The 16,073-nt window shown below is 49.4% G+C and overlaps 5 non-coding genes across 5 annotated transcripts; all 5 read left to right on the plus strand.

The window, feature by feature from the left end:
* The first annotated feature begins 2,308 nt into the window (after positions 1 to 2,308).
* On the plus strand, positions 2,309 to 2,382 carry Trnaa-agc (transfer RNA alanine (anticodon AGC)). Its single transcript has one exon. It is a non-coding gene; the product is annotated as a tRNA-Ala (tRNA).
* Positions 2,383 to 3,781: 1,399 nt separating this feature from the next.
* Positions 3,782 to 3,855, plus strand: Trnaa-agc (transfer RNA alanine (anticodon AGC)). Its single transcript has one exon. It is a non-coding gene; the product is annotated as a tRNA-Ala (tRNA).
* Positions 3,856 to 5,252: 1,397 nt separating this feature from the next.
* Trnaa-agc (transfer RNA alanine (anticodon AGC)) lies at positions 5,253 to 5,325 on the plus strand. The gene has a single exon. It is a non-coding gene; the product is annotated as a tRNA-Ala (tRNA).
* Positions 5,326 to 6,722: 1,397 nt separating this feature from the next.
* On the plus strand, positions 6,723 to 6,796 carry Trnaa-agc (transfer RNA alanine (anticodon AGC)). The gene has a single exon. It is a non-coding gene; the product is annotated as a tRNA-Ala (tRNA).
* A 5,768-nt stretch (positions 6,797 to 12,564) lies between these two features.
* On the plus strand, positions 12,565 to 12,638 carry Trnaa-agc (transfer RNA alanine (anticodon AGC)). Its single transcript has one exon. It is a non-coding gene; the product is annotated as a tRNA-Ala (tRNA).
* Positions 12,639 to 16,073: the final 3,435 nt, after the last annotated feature.

A 16,073-nucleotide genomic window follows, 5' to 3' on the forward strand; every position in this document is an offset into this window, starting at 1 on the left:
GAGTTTGACACAGTAGCAAAGAGCGAGGCACTGAGTTGGCATGAACAATGGAGAGCACAATGGGGCTTGAGATGTGCTTGTTACCTCAGGTGCTGTGTGATTGTGGACAAGGAGTGAAATGGACCAATTTGTGACCGCCCTTTCAATTTAAGACGTTCAAAACAGACGGAATTTGCATTCGTAATACCAGAGCATCGAAACTACTTGGAACTCTTGTGTATATGAACGTGTCCGCGCCTTTGTATTCTGGTACCTTCGCCGCTACAAACCAACCAACCATCGTGTCCGTGCACATCAGAGTCGCAAAGAATGGAGAATAGCCAGGCTTGGTCGTGTGTGTAGCTGTAGCTCAGTTGGCAGATCGTTCGCTTAGCGTGTGAACGGTCTCGGTTTCAAGCCCCGGCTCCTCCATGTTTTGTGGTCAGTGCATGGTAAGTGTTGGTCGCAGCGAACATAAACGCACGCAAGAAGTTGCAAAACCAGCGTCACAGACTGATATGATGTATACTGTCATAAGGAGAGCAAGATGTAAGTGTGGGGACCGGCTGTTATCGTGGTGTCATCGAGTGCAGATCTGTCTTAGGTATCACGGCTTAACGTCATTGAAGTCTAGAGGTGGACAACACGTTCGTCTTACTCAGAGCGGTGTCTGAACTCTATTTTCGACGTTATGCGTGCCACTTTCATTGTGGCCAACTACGATTCGATACAGAATGCACGAAACCTGAAAGACACCCTCACTGATACATAGAGAGTAGTGTTTGTCTGCGGAATAATGGGAGTGCAAGGGTCTGTGACGTTGATATGACTGTATGTAGCACTACTAGTTTCCGGGGGGGTGGGCGTAGCTCAGGTGGTAGAGCGCTCGCGTAGCGTGCGAGAGGTACTGGGATCGATACCCAGCGCCTCCAGAATTTTTAACACACCTACATGCGCACCTTGCGATGCAAGTGGAATAATTCCCAACCGGCAGAGGTGTGTAGGCAGATACAAGCGAACGATTAGCATCCACAATTGCGCCGATTTCACGTAAATCCCACTGCACGTTCCCATTCTTTGCGTGCAGTCGGCTGCTACTGGTGTTGCTGGTTGTGACTGCTGATAACAGATGCCGTAGCAATCAATTCATGGAGTGAGTTGTATGTTTTGCGATAGTCTGTCTCTGACAAGGAAGCACAGGTGATATAGGTGCGAACACAGAAAGCTTGCAGCCCCTCGCTGCCTGCAGACACAGGGCAGCCACACTAGAAGAGCGGCCTAAGCCGTAGGCGAAATGTGCTCATTCGCTTTGGCGCGACGTCGAACTATAAATAAGGCTGTCACTAGCGTGAGCGTTGCGTGAGCGTCGTGTAAAGTCGGAAAAGTCATCTGCATGGGTGATTGCCAAGTTTGGGGAGCGTTTCGTAGTACGATCAGTGCAAAGGGGAAGCGGAAACTTGTTGTGTCCCAGTGTTTTGCAGTTGGACGACAAGAGTTTGACACAGTAGCAAAGAGCGAGGCACTGAGTTGGCATGAACAATGGAGAGCACAATGGGGCTTGAGATGTGCTTGTTACCTCAGGTGCTGTGTGATTGTGGACAAGGAGTGAAATGGACCAATTTGTGACCGCCCTTTCAATTTAAGACGTTCAAAACAGACGGAATTTGCATTCGTAATACCAGAGCATCGAAACTACTTGGAACTCTTGTGTATATGAACGTGTCCGCGCCTTTGTATTCTGGTACCTTCGCCGCTACAAACCAACCAACCATCGTGTCCGTGCACATCAGAGTCGCAAAGAATGGAGAATAGCCAGGCTTGGTCGTGTGTGTAGCTGTAGCTCAGTTGGCAGATCGTTCGCTTAGCGTGTGAACGGTCTGGGTTTCAAGCCCCGGCTCCTCCATGTTTTGTGGTCAGTGCATGGTAAGTGTTGGTCGCAGCGAACATAAACGCACGCAAGAAGTTGCAAAACCAGCGTCACAGACTGATATGATGTATACTGTCATAAGGAGAGCAAGATGTAAGTGTGGGGACCGGCTGTTATCGTGGTGTCATCGAGTGCAGATCTGTCTTAGGTATCACGGCTTAACGTCATTGAAGTCTAGAGGAGGACAACACGTTCGTCTTACTCAGAGCGGTGTCTGAACTCTATTTTCGACGTTATGCGTGCCACTTTCATTGTGGCCAACTACGATTCGATACAGAATGCACGAAACCTGAAAGACACCCTCACTGATACATAGAGAGTAGTGTTTGTCTGCGGAATAATGGGAGTGCAAGGGTCTGTGACGTTGATATGACTGTATGTAGCACTACTAGTTACCGGGGGGGTGGGCGTAGCTCAGGTGGTAGAGCGCTCGCTTAGCGTGCGAGAGGTACTGGGATCGATACCCAGCGCCTCCAGAATTTTTAACACACCTACATGCGCACCTTGCGATGCAAGTGGAATAATTCCCAACCGGCAGAGGTGTGTAGGCAGATACAAGCGAACGATTAGCATATACAATTGCGCCGATTTCACGTAAATCCCACTGCACGTTCCCATTCTTTGCGTGCAGTCGGCTGCTACTGGTGTTGCTGGTTGTGACTGCTGATAACAGATGCCGTAGCAATCAATTCATGGAGTGAGTTGTATGTTTTGCGATAGTCTGTCTCTGACAAGGAAGCACAGGTGATATAGGTGCGAACACAGAAAGCTTGCAGCCCCTCGCTGCCTGCAGACACAGGGCAGCCACACTAGAAGAGCGGCCTAAGCCGTAGGCGAAATGTGCTCATTCGCTTTGGCGCGACGTCGAACTATAAATAAGGCTGTCACTAGCGTGAGCGTTGCGTGAGCGTCGTGTAAAGTCGGAAAAGTCATCTGCATGGGTGATTGCCAAGTTTGGGGAGCGTTTCGTAGTACGATCAGTGCAAAGGGGAAGCGGAAACTTGTTGTGTCCCAGTGTTTTGCAGTTGGACGACAAGAGTTTGACACAGTAGCAAAGAGCGAGGCACTGAGTTGGCATGAACAATGGAGAGCACAATGGGGCTTGAGATGTGCTTGTTACCTCAGGTGCTGTGTGATTGTGGACAAGGAGTGAAATGGACCAATTTGTGACCGCCCTTTCAATTTAAGACGTTCAAAACAGACGGAATTTGCATTCGTAATACCAGAGCATCGAAACTACTTGGAACTCTTGTGTATATGAACGTGTCCGCGCCTTTGTATTCTGGTACCTTCGCCGCTACAAACCAACCAACCATCGTGTCCGTGCACATCAGAGTCGCAAAGAATGGAGAATAGCCAGGCTTGGTCGTGTGTGTAGCTGTAGCTCAGTTGGCAGATCGTTCGCTTAGCGTGTGAACGGTCTCGGTTTCAAGCCCCGGCTCCTCCATGTTTTGTGGTCAGTGCATGGTAAGTGTTGGTCGCAGCGAACATAAACGCACGCAAGAAGTTGCAAAACCAGCGTCACAGACTGATATGATGTATACTGTCATAAGGAGAGCAAGATGTAAGTGTGGGGACCGGCTGTTATCGTGGTGTCATCGAGTGCAGATCTGTCTTAGGTATCACGACTTAACGTCATTGAAGTCTAGAGGTGGACAACACGTTCGTCTTACTCAGAGCGGTGTCTGAACTCTATTTTCGACGTTATGCGTGCCACTTTCATTGTGGCCAACTACGATTCGATACAGAATGCACGAAACCTGAAAGACACCCTCACTGATACATAGAGAGTAGTGTTTGTCTGCGGAATAATGGGAGTGCAAGGGTCTGTGACGTTGATATGACTGTATGTAGCACTACTAGTTACCGGGGGGGGGTGGGCGTAGCTCAGATGGTAGAGCGCTCGCTTAGCGTGCGAGAGGTACTGGGATCGATACCCAGCGCCTCCAGAATTTTTAACACACCTACATGCGCACCTTGCGATGCAAGTGGAATAATTCCCAACCGGCAGAGGTGTGTAGGCAGATACAAGCGAACGATTAGCATCCACAATTGCGCCGATTTCACGTAAATCCCACTGCACGTTCCCATTCTTTGCGTGCAGTCGGCTGCTACTGGTGTTGCTGGTTGTGACTGCTGATAACAGATGCCGTAGCAATCAATTCATGGAGTGAGTTGTATGTTTTGCGATAGTCTGTCTCTGACAAGGAAGCACAGGTGATATAGGTGCGAACACAGAAAGCTTGCAGCCTCTCGCTGCCTGCAGACACAGGGCAGCCACACTAGAAGAGCGGCCTAAGCCGTAGGCGAAATGTGCTCATTCGCTTTGGCGCGACGTCGAACTATAAATAAGGCTGTCACTAGCGTGAGCGTTGCGTGAGCGTCGTGTAAAGTCGGAAAAGTCATCTGCATGGGTGATTGCCAAGTTTGGGGAGCGTTTCGTAGTACGATCAGTGCAAAGGGGAAGCGGAAACTTGTTGTGTCCCAGTGTTTTGCAGTTGGACGACAAGAGTTTGACACAGTAGCAAAGAGCGAGGCACTGAGTTGGCATGAACAATGGAGAGCACAATGGGGCTTGAGATGTGCTTGTTACCTCAGGTGCTGTGTGATTGTGGACAAGGAGTGAAATGGACCAATTTGTGACCGCCCTTTCAATTTAAGACGTTCAAAACAGACGGAATTTGCATTCGTAATACCAGAGCATCGAAACTACTTGGAACTCTTGTGTATATGAACGTGTCCGCCCCTTTGTATTCTGGTACCTTCGCCGCTACAAACCAACCAACCATCGTGTCCGTGCACATCAGAGTCGCAAAGAATGGAGAATAGCCAGGCTTGGTCGTGTGTGTAGCTGTAGCTCAGTTGGCAGATCGTTCGCTTAGCGTGTGAACGGTCTCGGTTTCAAGCCCCGGCTCCTCCATGTTTTGTGGTCAGTGCATGGTAAGTGTTGGTCGCAGCGAACATAAACGCACGCAAGAAGTTGCAAAACCAGCGTCACAGACTGATATGATGTATACTGTCATAAGGAGAGCAAGATGTAAGTGTGGGGACCGGCTGTTATCGTGGTGTCATCGAGTGCAGATCTGTCTTAGGTATCACGGCTTAACGTCATTGAAGTCTAGAGGTGGACAACACGTTCGTCTTACTCAGAGCGGTGTCTGAACTCTATTTTCGACGTTATGCGTGCCACTTTCATTGTGGCCAACTACGATTCGATACAGAATGCACGAAACCTGAAAGACACCCTCACTGATACATAGAGAGTAGTGTTTGTCTGCGGAATAATGGGAGTGCAAGGGTCTGTGACGTTGATATGACTGTATGTAGCACTACTAGTTACCGGGGGGGGGGCGTAGCTCAGGTGGTAGAGCGCTCGCTTAGCGTGCGAGAGGTACTGGGATCGATACCCAGCGCCTCCAGAATTTTTAACACACCTACATGCGCACCTTGCGATGCAAGTGGAATAATTCCCAACCGGCAGAGGTGTGTAGGCAGATACAAGCGAACGATTAGCATCCACAATTGCGCCGATTTCACGTAAATCCCACTGCACGTTCCCATTCTTTGCGTGCAGTCGCCTGCTACTGGTGTTGCTGGTTGTGACTGCTGATAACAGATGCCGTAGCAATCAATTCATGGAGTGAGTTGTATGTTTTGCGATAGTCTGTCTCTGACAAGGAAGCACAGGTGATATAGGTGCGAACACAGAAAGCTTGCAGCCCCTCGCTGCCTGCAGACACAGGGCAGCCACACTAGAAGAGCGGCCTAAGCCGTAGGCGAAATGTGCTCATTCGCTTTGGCGCGACGTCGAACTATAAATAAGGCTGTCACTAGCGTGAGCGTTGCGTGAGCGTCGTGTAAAGTCGGAAAAGTCATCTGCATGGGTGATTGCCAAGTTTGGGGAGCGTTTCGTAGTACGATCAGTGCAAAGGGGAAGCGGAAACTTGTTGTGTCCCAGTGTTTTGCAGTTGGACGACAAGAGTTTGACACAGTAGCAAAGAGCGAGGCACTGAGTTGGCATGAACAGTGGAGAGCACAATGGGGCTTGAGATGTGCTTGTTACCTCAGGTGCTGTGTGATTGTGGACAAGGAGTGAAATGGACCAATTTGTGACCGCCCTTTCAATTTAAGACGTTCAAAACAGACGGAATTTGCATTCGTAATACCAGAGCATCGAAACTACTTGGAACTCTTGTGTATATGAACGTGTCCGCGCCTTTGTATTCTGGTACCTTCGCCGCTACAAACCAACCAACCATCGTGTCCGTGCACATCAGAGTCGCAAAGAATGGAGAATAGCCAGGCTTGGTCGTGTGTGTAGCTGTAGCTCAGTTGGCAGATCGTTCGCTTAGCGTGTGAACGGTCTGGGTTTCAAGCCCCGGCTCCTCCATGTTTTGTGGTCAGTGCATGGTAAGTGTTGGTCGCAGCGAACATAAACGCACGCAAGAAGTTGCAAAACCAGCGTCACAGACTGATATGATGTATACTGTCATAAGGAGAGCAAGATGTAAGTGTGGGGACCGGCTGTTATCGTGGTGTCATCGAGTGCAGATCTGTCTTAGGTATCACGGCTTAACGTCATTGAAGTCTAGAGGTGGACAACACGTTCGTCTTACTCAGAGCGGTGTCTGAACTCTATTTTCGACGTTATGCGTGCCACTTTCATTGTGGCCAACTACGATTCGATACAGAATGCACGAAACCTGAAAGACACCCTCACTGATACATAGAGAGTAGTGTTTGTCTGCGGAATAATGGGAGTGCAAGGGTCTGTGACGTTGATATGACTGTATGTAGCACTACTAGTTACCGGGGGGGTGGGCGTAGCTCAGGTGGTAGAGCACTCGCTTAGCGTGCGAGAGGTACTGGGATCGATACCCAGCGCCTCCAGAATTTTTAACACACCTACATGCGCACCTTGCGATGCAAGTGGAATAATTCCCAACCGGCAGAGGTGTGTAGGCAGATACAAGCGAACGATTAGCATCCACAATTGCGCCGATTTCACGTAAATCCCACTGCACGTTCCCATTCTTTGCGTGCAGTCGGCTGCTACTGGTGTTGCTGGTTGTGACTGCTGATAACAGATGCCGTAGCAATCAATTCATGGAGTGAGTTGTATGTTTTGCGATAGTCTGTCTCTGACAAGGAAGCACAGGTGATATAGGTGCGAACACAGAAAGCTTGCAGCCCCTCGCTGCCTGCAGACACAGGGCAGCCACACTAGAAGAGCGGCCTAAGCCGTAGGCGAAATGTGCTCATTCGCTTTGGCGCGACGTCGAACTATAAATAAGGCTGTCACTAGCGTGAGCGTCGTGTAAAGTCGGAAAAGTCATCTGCATGGGTGATTGCCAAGTTTGGGGAGCGTTTCGTAGTACGATCAGTGCAAAGGGGAAGCGGAAACTTGTTGTGTCCCAGTGTTTTGCAGTTGGACGACAAGAGTTTGACACAGTAGCAAAGAGCGAGGCACTGAGTTGGCATGAACAATGGAGAGCACAATGGGGCTTGAGATGTGCTTGTTACCTCAGGTGCTGTGTGATTGTGGACAAGGAGTGAAATGGACCAATTTGTGACCGCCCTTTCAATTTAAGACGTTCAAAACAGACGGAATTTGCATTCGTAATACCAGATCATCGAAACTACTTGGAACTCTTGTGTATATGAACGTGTCCGCCCCTTTGTATTCTGGTACCTTCGCCGCTACAAACCAACCAACCATCGTGTCCGTGCACATCAGAGTCGCAAAGAATGGAGAATAGCCAGGCTTGGTCGTGTGTGTAGCTGTAGCTCAGTTGGCAGATCGTTCGCTTAGCGTGTGAACGGTCTCGGTTTCAAGCCCCGGCTCCTCCATGTTTTGTGGTCAGTGCATGGTAAGTGTTGGTCGCAGCGAACATAAACGCACGCAAGAAGTTGCAAAACCAGCGTCACAGACTGATATGATGTATACTGTCATAAGGAGAGCAAGATGTAAGTGTGGGGACCGGCTGTTATCGTGGTGTCATCGAGTGCAGATCTGTCTTAGGTATCACGGCTTAACGTCATTGAAGTCTAGAGGTGGACAACACGTTCGTCTTACTCAGAGCGGTGTCTGAACTCTATTTTCGACGTTATGCGTGCCACTTTCATTGTGGCCAACTACGATTCGATACAGAATGCACGAAACCTGAAAGACACCCGCACTGATACATAGAGAGTAGTGTTTGTCTGCGGAATAATGGGAGTGCAAGGGTCTGTGACGTTGATATGACTGTATGTAGCACTACTAGTTACCGGGGGGGGTGGGCGTAGCTCAGATGGTAGAGCGCTCGCTTAGTGTGCGAGAGGTACTGGGATCGATACCCAGAGCCTCCAGAATTTTTAACACACCTACATGCGCACCTTGCGATGCAAGTGGAATAATTCCCAACCGGCAGAGGTGTGTAGGCAGATACAAGCGAACGATTAGCATCCACAATTGCGCCGATTTCACGTAAATCCCACTGCACGTTCCCATTCTTTGCGTGCAGTCAGCTGCTACTGGTGTTGCTGGTTGTGACTGCTGATAACAGATGCCGTAGCAATCAATTCATGGAGTGAGTTGTATGTTTTGCGATAGTCTGTCTCTGACAAGGAAGCACAGGTGATATAGGTGCGAACACAGAAAGCTTGCAGCCCCTCGCTGCCTGCAGACACAGGGCAGCCACACTAGAAGAGCGGCCTAAGCCGTAGGCGAAATGTGCTCATTCGCTTTGGCGCGACGTCGAACTATAAATAAGGCTGTCACTAGCGTGAGCGTCGTGTAAAGTCGGAAAAGTCATCTGCATGGGTGATTGCCAAGTTTGGGGAGCGTTTCGTAGTACGATCAGTGCAAAGGGGAAGCGGAAACTTGTTGTGTCCCAGTGTTTTGCAGTTGGACGACAAGAGTTTGACACAGTAGCAAAGAGCGAGGCACTGAGTTGGCATGAACAATGGAGAGCACAATGGGGCTTGAGATGTGCTTGTTACCTCAGGTGCTGTGTGATTGTGGACAAGGAGTGAAATGGACCAATTTGTGACCGCCCTTTCAATTTAAGACGTTCAAAACAGACGGAATTTGCATTCGTAATACCAGATCATCGAAACTACTTGGAACTCTTGTGTATATGAACGTGTCCGCCCCTTTGTATTCTGGTACCTTCGCCGCTACAAACCAACCAACCATCGTGTCCGTGCACATCAGAGTCGCAAAGAATGGAGAATAGCCAGGCTTGGTCGTGTGTGTAGCTGTAGCTCAGTTGGCAGATCGTTCGCTTAGCGTGTGAACGGTCTCGGTTTCAAGCCCCGGCTCCTCCATGTTTTGTGGTCAGTGCATGGTAAGTGTTGGTCGCAGCGAACATAAACGCACGCAAGAAGTTGCAAAACCAGCGTCACAGACTGATATGATGTATACTGTCATAAGGAGAGCAAGATGTAAGTGTGGGGACCGGCTGTTATCGTGGTGTCATCGAGTGCAGATCTGTCTTAGGTATCACGGCTTAACGTCATTGAAGTCTAGAGGTGGACAACACGTTCGTCTTACTCAGAGCGGTGTCTGAACTCTATTTTCGACGTTATGCGTGCCACTTTCATTGTGGCCAACTACGATTCGATACAGAATGCACGAAACCTGAAAGACACCCTCACTGATACATAGAGAGTAGTGTTTGTCTGCGGAATAATGGGAGTGCAAGGGTCTGTGACGTTGATATGACTGTATGTAGCACTACTAGTTACCGGGGGGGGTGGGCGTAGCTCAGATGGTAGAGCGCTCGCTTAGTGTGCGAGAGGTACTGGGATCGATACCCAGAGCCTCCAGAATTTTTAACACACCTACATGCGCACCTTGCGATGCAAGTGGAATAATTCCCAACCGGCAGAGGTGTGTAGGCAGATACAAGCGAACGATTAGCATCCACAATTGCGCCGATTTCACGTAAATCCCACTGCACGTTCCCATTCTTTGCGTGCAGTCAGCTGCTACTGGTGTTGCTGGTTGTGACTGCTGATAACAGATGCCGTAGCAATCAATTCATGGAGTGAGTTGTATGTTTTGCGATAGTCTGTCTCTGACAAGGAAGCACAGGTGATATAGGTGCGAACACAGAAAGCTTGCAGCCCCTCGCTGCCTGCAGACACAGGGCAGCCACACTAGAAGAGCGGCCTAAGCCGTAGGCGAAATGTGCTCATTCGCTTTGGCGCGACGTCGAACTATAAATAAGGCTGTTACTAGCGTGAGCGTCGTGTAAAGTCGGAAAAGTCATCTGCATGGGTGATTGCCAAGTTTGGGGAGCGTTTCGTAGTACGATCAGTGCAAAGGGGAAGCGGAAACTTGTTGTGTCCCAGTGTTTTGCAGTTGGACGACAAGAGTTTGACACAGTAGCAAAGAGCGAGGCACTGAGTTGGCATGAACAATGGAGAGCACAATTGGGCTTGAGATGTGCTTGTTACCTCAGGTGCTGTGTGATTGTGGACAAGGAGTGAAATGGACCAATTTGTGACCGCCCTTTCAATTTAAGACGTTCAAAACAGACGGAATTTGCATTCGTAATACCAGAGCATCGAAACTACTTGGAACTCTTGTGTATATGAACGTGTCCGCGCCTTTGTATTCTGGTACCTTCGCCGCTACAAACCAACCAACCATCGTGTCCGTGCACATCAGAGTCGCAAAGAATGGAGAATAGCCAGGCTTGGTCGTGTGTGTAGCTGTAGCTCAGTTGGCAGATCGTTCGCTTAGCGTGTGAACGGTCTGGGTTTGAAGCCCCGGCTCCTCCATGTTTTGTGGTCAGTGCATGGTAAGTGTTGGTCGCAGCGAACATAAACGCACGCAAGAAGTTGCAAAACCAGCGTCACAGACTGATATGATGTATACTGTCATAAGGAGAGCAAGATGTAAGTGTGGGGACCGGCTGTTATCGTGGTGTCATCGAGTGCAGATCTGTCTTAGGTATCACGGCTTAACGTCATTGAAGTCTAGAGGTGGACAACACGTTCGTCTTACTCAGAGCGGTGTCTGAACTCTATTTTCGACGTTATGCGTGCCACTTTCATTGTGGCCAACTACGATTCGATACAGAATGCACGAAACCTGAAAGACACCCTCACTGATACATAGAGAGTAGTGTTTGTCTGCGGAATAATGGGAGTGCAAGGGTCTGTGACGTTGATATGACTGTATGTAGCACTACTAGCTATCGGGGGGGTGGGCGTAGCTCAGATGGTAGAGCGCTCGCATAGCGTGCGAGAGGTACTGGGATCGATACCCAGCGCCTCCAGAATTTTTAACACACCTACATGCGCACCTTGCCATGCAATTGGAATAATTCCCAACCGGCAGAGGTTTGTAGGCAGATACAAGCGAACGATTAGCATCCACAATTGCGCCGATTTCACGTAAATCCCACTGCACGTTCCCATTCTTTGCGTGCAGTCGTCTGCTACTGGTGTTGCTGGTTGTGACTGCTGATAACAGATGCCGTAGCAATCAATTCATGGAGTGAGTTGTATGTTTTGCGATAGTCTGTCTCTGACAAGGAAGCACAGGTGATATAGGTGCGAACACAGAAAGCTTGCAGCCCCTCGCTGCCTGCAGACACAGGGCAGCCACACTAGAAGAGCGGCCTAAGCCGTAGGCGAAATGTGCTCATTCGCTTTGGCGCGACGTCGAACTATAAATAAGGCTGTCACTAGCGTGAGCGTCGTGTAAAGTCGGAAAAGTCATCTGCATGGGTGATTGCCAAGTTTGGGGAGCGTTTCGTAGTACGATCAGTGCAAAGGGGAAGCGGAAACTTGTTGTGTCCCAGTGTTTTGCAGTTGGACGACAAGAGTTTGACACAGTAGCAAAGAGCGAGGCACTGAGTTGGCATGAACAATGGAGAGCACAATGGGGCTTGAGATGTGCTTGTTACCTCAGGTGCTGTGTGATTGTGGACAAGGAGTGAAATGGACCAATTTGTGACCGCCCTTTCAATTTAAGACGTTCAAAACAGACGGAATTTGCATTCGTAATACCAGAGCATCGAAACTACTTGGAACTCTTGTGTATATGAACGTGTCCGCGCCTTTGTATTCTGGTACCTTCGCCGCTACAAACCAACCAACCATCGTGTCCGTGCACATCAGAGTCGCAAAGAATGGAGAATAGCCAGGCTTGGTCGTGTGTGTAGCTGTAGCTCAGTTGGCAGATCGTTCGCTTAGCGTGTGAACGGTCTGGGTTTCAAGCCCCGGCTCCTCCATGTTTTGTGGTCAGTGCATGGTAAGTGTTGGTCGCAGCGAACATAAACGCACGCAAGAAGTTGCAAAACCAGCGTCACAGACTGATATGATGTATACTGTCATAAGGAGAGCAAGATGTAAGTGTGGGGACCGGCTGTTATCGTGGTGTCATCGAGTGCAGATCTGTCTTAGGTATCACGGCTTAACGTCATTGAAGTCTAGAGGTGGACAACACGTTCGTCTTACTCAGAGCGGTGTCTGAACTCTATTTTCGACGTTATGCGTGCCACTTTCATTGTGGCCAACTACGATTCGATACAGAATGCACGAAACCTGAAAGACACCCTCACTGATACATAGAGAGTAGTGTTTGTCTGCGGAATAATGGGAGTGCAAGGGTCTGTGACGTTGATATGACTGTATGTAGCACTACTAGTTACCGGGGGGGTGGGCGTAGCTCAGGTGGTAGAGCGCTCGCTTAGCGTGCGAGAGGTACTGGGATCGATACCCAGCGCCTCCAGAATTTTTAACACACCTACATGCGCACCTTGCGATGCAAGTGGAATAATTCCCAACCGGCAGAGGTGTGTAGGCAGATACAAGCGAACGATTAGCATCCACAATTGCGCCGATTTCACGTAAATCCCACTGCACGTTCCCATTCTTTGCGTGCAGTCGGCTGCTACTGGTGTTGCTGGTTGTGACTGCTGATAACAGATGCCGTAGCAATCAATTCATGGAGTGAGTTGTATGTTTTGCGATAGTCTGTCTCTGACAAGGAAGCACAGGTGATATAGGTGCGAACACAGAAAGCTTGCAGCCCCTCGCTGCCTGCAGACACAGGGCAGCCACACTAGAAGAGCGGCCTAAGCCGTAGGCGAAATGTGCTCATTCGCTTTGGCGCGACGTCGAACTATAAATAAGGATGTCACTAGCGTGAGCGTTGCGTGAGCGTCGTGTAAAGTCGGAAAAGTCATCTGCATGGGTGATTGCCAAGTTTGGGGAGCGTTTCGTAGTACGATCAGTGCAAAGGGGAAGCGGAAACTTGTTGTGTCCCAGTGTTTTGCAGTTGGACGACAAGAGTTTGACACAGTAGCAAAGAGCGAGGCACTGAGTTGGCATGAACAATGGAGAGCACAATGGGGCTTGAGATGTGCTTGTTACCTCAGGTGCTGTGTGATTGTGGACAAGGAGTGAAATGGACCAATTTGTGACCGCCCTTTCAATTTAAGACGTTCAAAACAGACGGAATTTGCATTCGTAATACCAGAGCATCGAAACTACTTGGAACTCTTGTGTATATGAACGTGTCCGCGCCTTTGTATTCTGGTACCTTCGCCGCTACAAACCAACCAACCATCGTGTCCGTGCACATCAGAGTCGCAAAGAATGGAGAATAGCCAGGCTTGGTCGTGTGTGTAGCTGTAGCTCAGTTGGCAGATCGTTCGCTTAGCGTGTGAACGGTCTCGGTTTCAAGCCCCGGCTCCTCCATGTTTTGTGGTCAGTGCATGGTAAGTGTTGGTCGCAGCGAACATAAACGCACGCAAGAAGTTGCAAAACCAGCGTCACAGACTGATATGATGTATACTGTCATAAGGAGAGCAAGATGTAAGTGTGGGGACCGGCTGTTATCGTGGTGTCATCGAGTGCAGATCTGTCTTAGGTATCACGACTTAACGTCATTGAAGTCTAGAGGTGGACAACACGTTCGTCTTACTCAGAGCGGTGTCTGAACTCTATTTTCGACGTTATGCGTGCCACTTTCATTGTGGCCAACTACGATTCGATACAGAATGCACGAAACCTGAAAGACACCCGCACTGATACATAGAGAGTAGTGTTTGTCTGCGGAATAATGGGAGTGCAAGGGTCTGTGACGTTGATATGACTGTATGTAGCACTACTAGTTACCGGGGGGGGTGGGCGTAGCTCAGATGGTAGAGCGCTCGCTTAGTGTGCGAGAGGTACTGCGATCGATACCCAGCGCCTCCAGAATTTTTAACACACCTACATGCGCACCTTGCGATGCAAGTGGAATAATTCCCAACCGGCAGAGGTGTGTAGGCAGATACAAGCGAACGATTAGCATCCACAATTGCGCCGATTTCACGTAAATCCCACTGCACGTTCCCATTCTTTGCGTGCAGTCAGCTGCTACTGGTGTTGCTGGTTGTGACTGCTGATAACAGATGCCGTAGCAATCAATTCATGAAGTGAGTTGTATGTTTTGCGATAGTCTGTCTCTGACAAGGAAGCACAGGTGATATAGGTGCGAACACAGAAAGCTTGCAGCCCCTCGCTGCCTGCAGACACAGGGCAGCCACACTAGAAGAGCGGCCTAAGCCGTAGGCGAAATGTGCTCATTCGCTTTGGCGCGACGTCGAACTATAAATAAGGCTGTCACTAGCGTGAGCGTCGTGTAAAGTCGGAAAAGTCATCTGCATGGGTGATTGCCAAGTTTGGGGAGCGTTTCGTAGTACGATCAGTGCAAAGGGGAAGCGGAAACTTGTTGTGTCCCAGTGTTTTGCAGTTGGACGACAAGAGTTTGACACAGTAGCAAAGAGCGAGGCACTGAGTTGGCATGAACAATGGAGAGCACAATGGGGCTTGAGATGTGCTTGTTACCTCAGGTGCTGTGTGATTGTGGACAAGGAGTGAAATGGACCAATTTGTGACCGCCCTTTCAATTTAAGACGTTCAAAACAGACGGAATTTGCATTCGTAATACCAGAGCATCGAAACTACTTGGAACTCTTGTGTATATGAACGTGTCCGCGCCTTTGTATTCTGGTACCTTCGCCGCTACAAACCAACCAACCATCGTGTCCGTGCACATCAGAGTCGCAAAGAATGGAGAATAGCCAGGCTTGGTCGTGTGTGTAGCTGTAGCTCAGTTGGCAGATCGTTCGCTTAGCGTGTGAACGGTCTCGGTTTCAAGCCCCGGCTCCTCCATGTTTTGTGGTCAGTGCATGGTAAGTGTTGGTCGCAGCGAACATAAACGCACGCAAGAAGTTGCAAAACCAGCGTCACAGACTGATATGATGTATACTGTCATAAGGAGAGCAAGATGTAAGTGTGGGGACCGGCTGTTATCGTGGTGTCATCGAGTGCAGATCTGTCTTAGGTATCACGACTTAACGTCATTGAAGTCTAGAGGTGGACAACACGTTCGTCTTACTCAGAGCGGTGTCTGAACTCTATTTTCGACGTTATGCGTGCCACTTTCATTGTGGCCAACTACGATTCGATACAGAATGCACGAAACCTGAAAGACACCCGCACTGATACATAGAGAGTAGTGTTTGTCTGCGGAATAATGGGAGTGCAAGGGTCTGTGACGTTGATATGACTGTATGTAGCACTACTAGTTACCGGGGGGGGTGGGCGTAGCTCAGATGGTAGAGCGCTCGCTTAGTGTGCGAGAGGTACTGCGATCGATACCCAGCGCCTCCAGAATTTTTAACACACCTACATGCGCACCTTGCGATGCAAGTGGAATAATTCCCAACCGGCAGAGGTGTGTAGGCAGATACAAGCGAACGATTAGCATCCACAATTGCGCCGATTTCACGTAAATCCCACTGCACGTTCCCATTCTTTGCGTGCAGTCAGCTGCTACTGGTGTTGCTGGTTGTGACTGCTGATAACAGATGCCGTAGCAATCAATTCATGAAGTGAGTTGTATGTTTTGCGATAGTCTGTCTCTGACAAGGAAGCACAGGTGATATAGGTGCGAACACAGAAAGCTTGCAGCCCCTCGCTGCCTGCAGACACAGGGCAGCCACACTAGAAGAGCGGCCTAAGCCGTAGGCGAAATGTGCTCATTCGCTTTGGCGCGACGTCGAACTATAAATAAGGCTGTCACTAGCGTGAGCGTCGTGTAAAGTCGGAAAAGTCATCTGCATGGGTGATTGCCAAGTTTGGGGAGCGTTTCGTAGTACGATCAGTGCAAAGG

Source organism: Schistocerca gregaria, chromosome 3, assembly GCF_023897955.1.
Source record: "Schistocerca gregaria isolate iqSchGreg1 chromosome 3, iqSchGreg1.2, whole genome shotgun sequence".
Classification (NCBI taxonomy): Eukaryota; Metazoa; Arthropoda; class Insecta; order Orthoptera; family Acrididae; genus Schistocerca; species Schistocerca gregaria.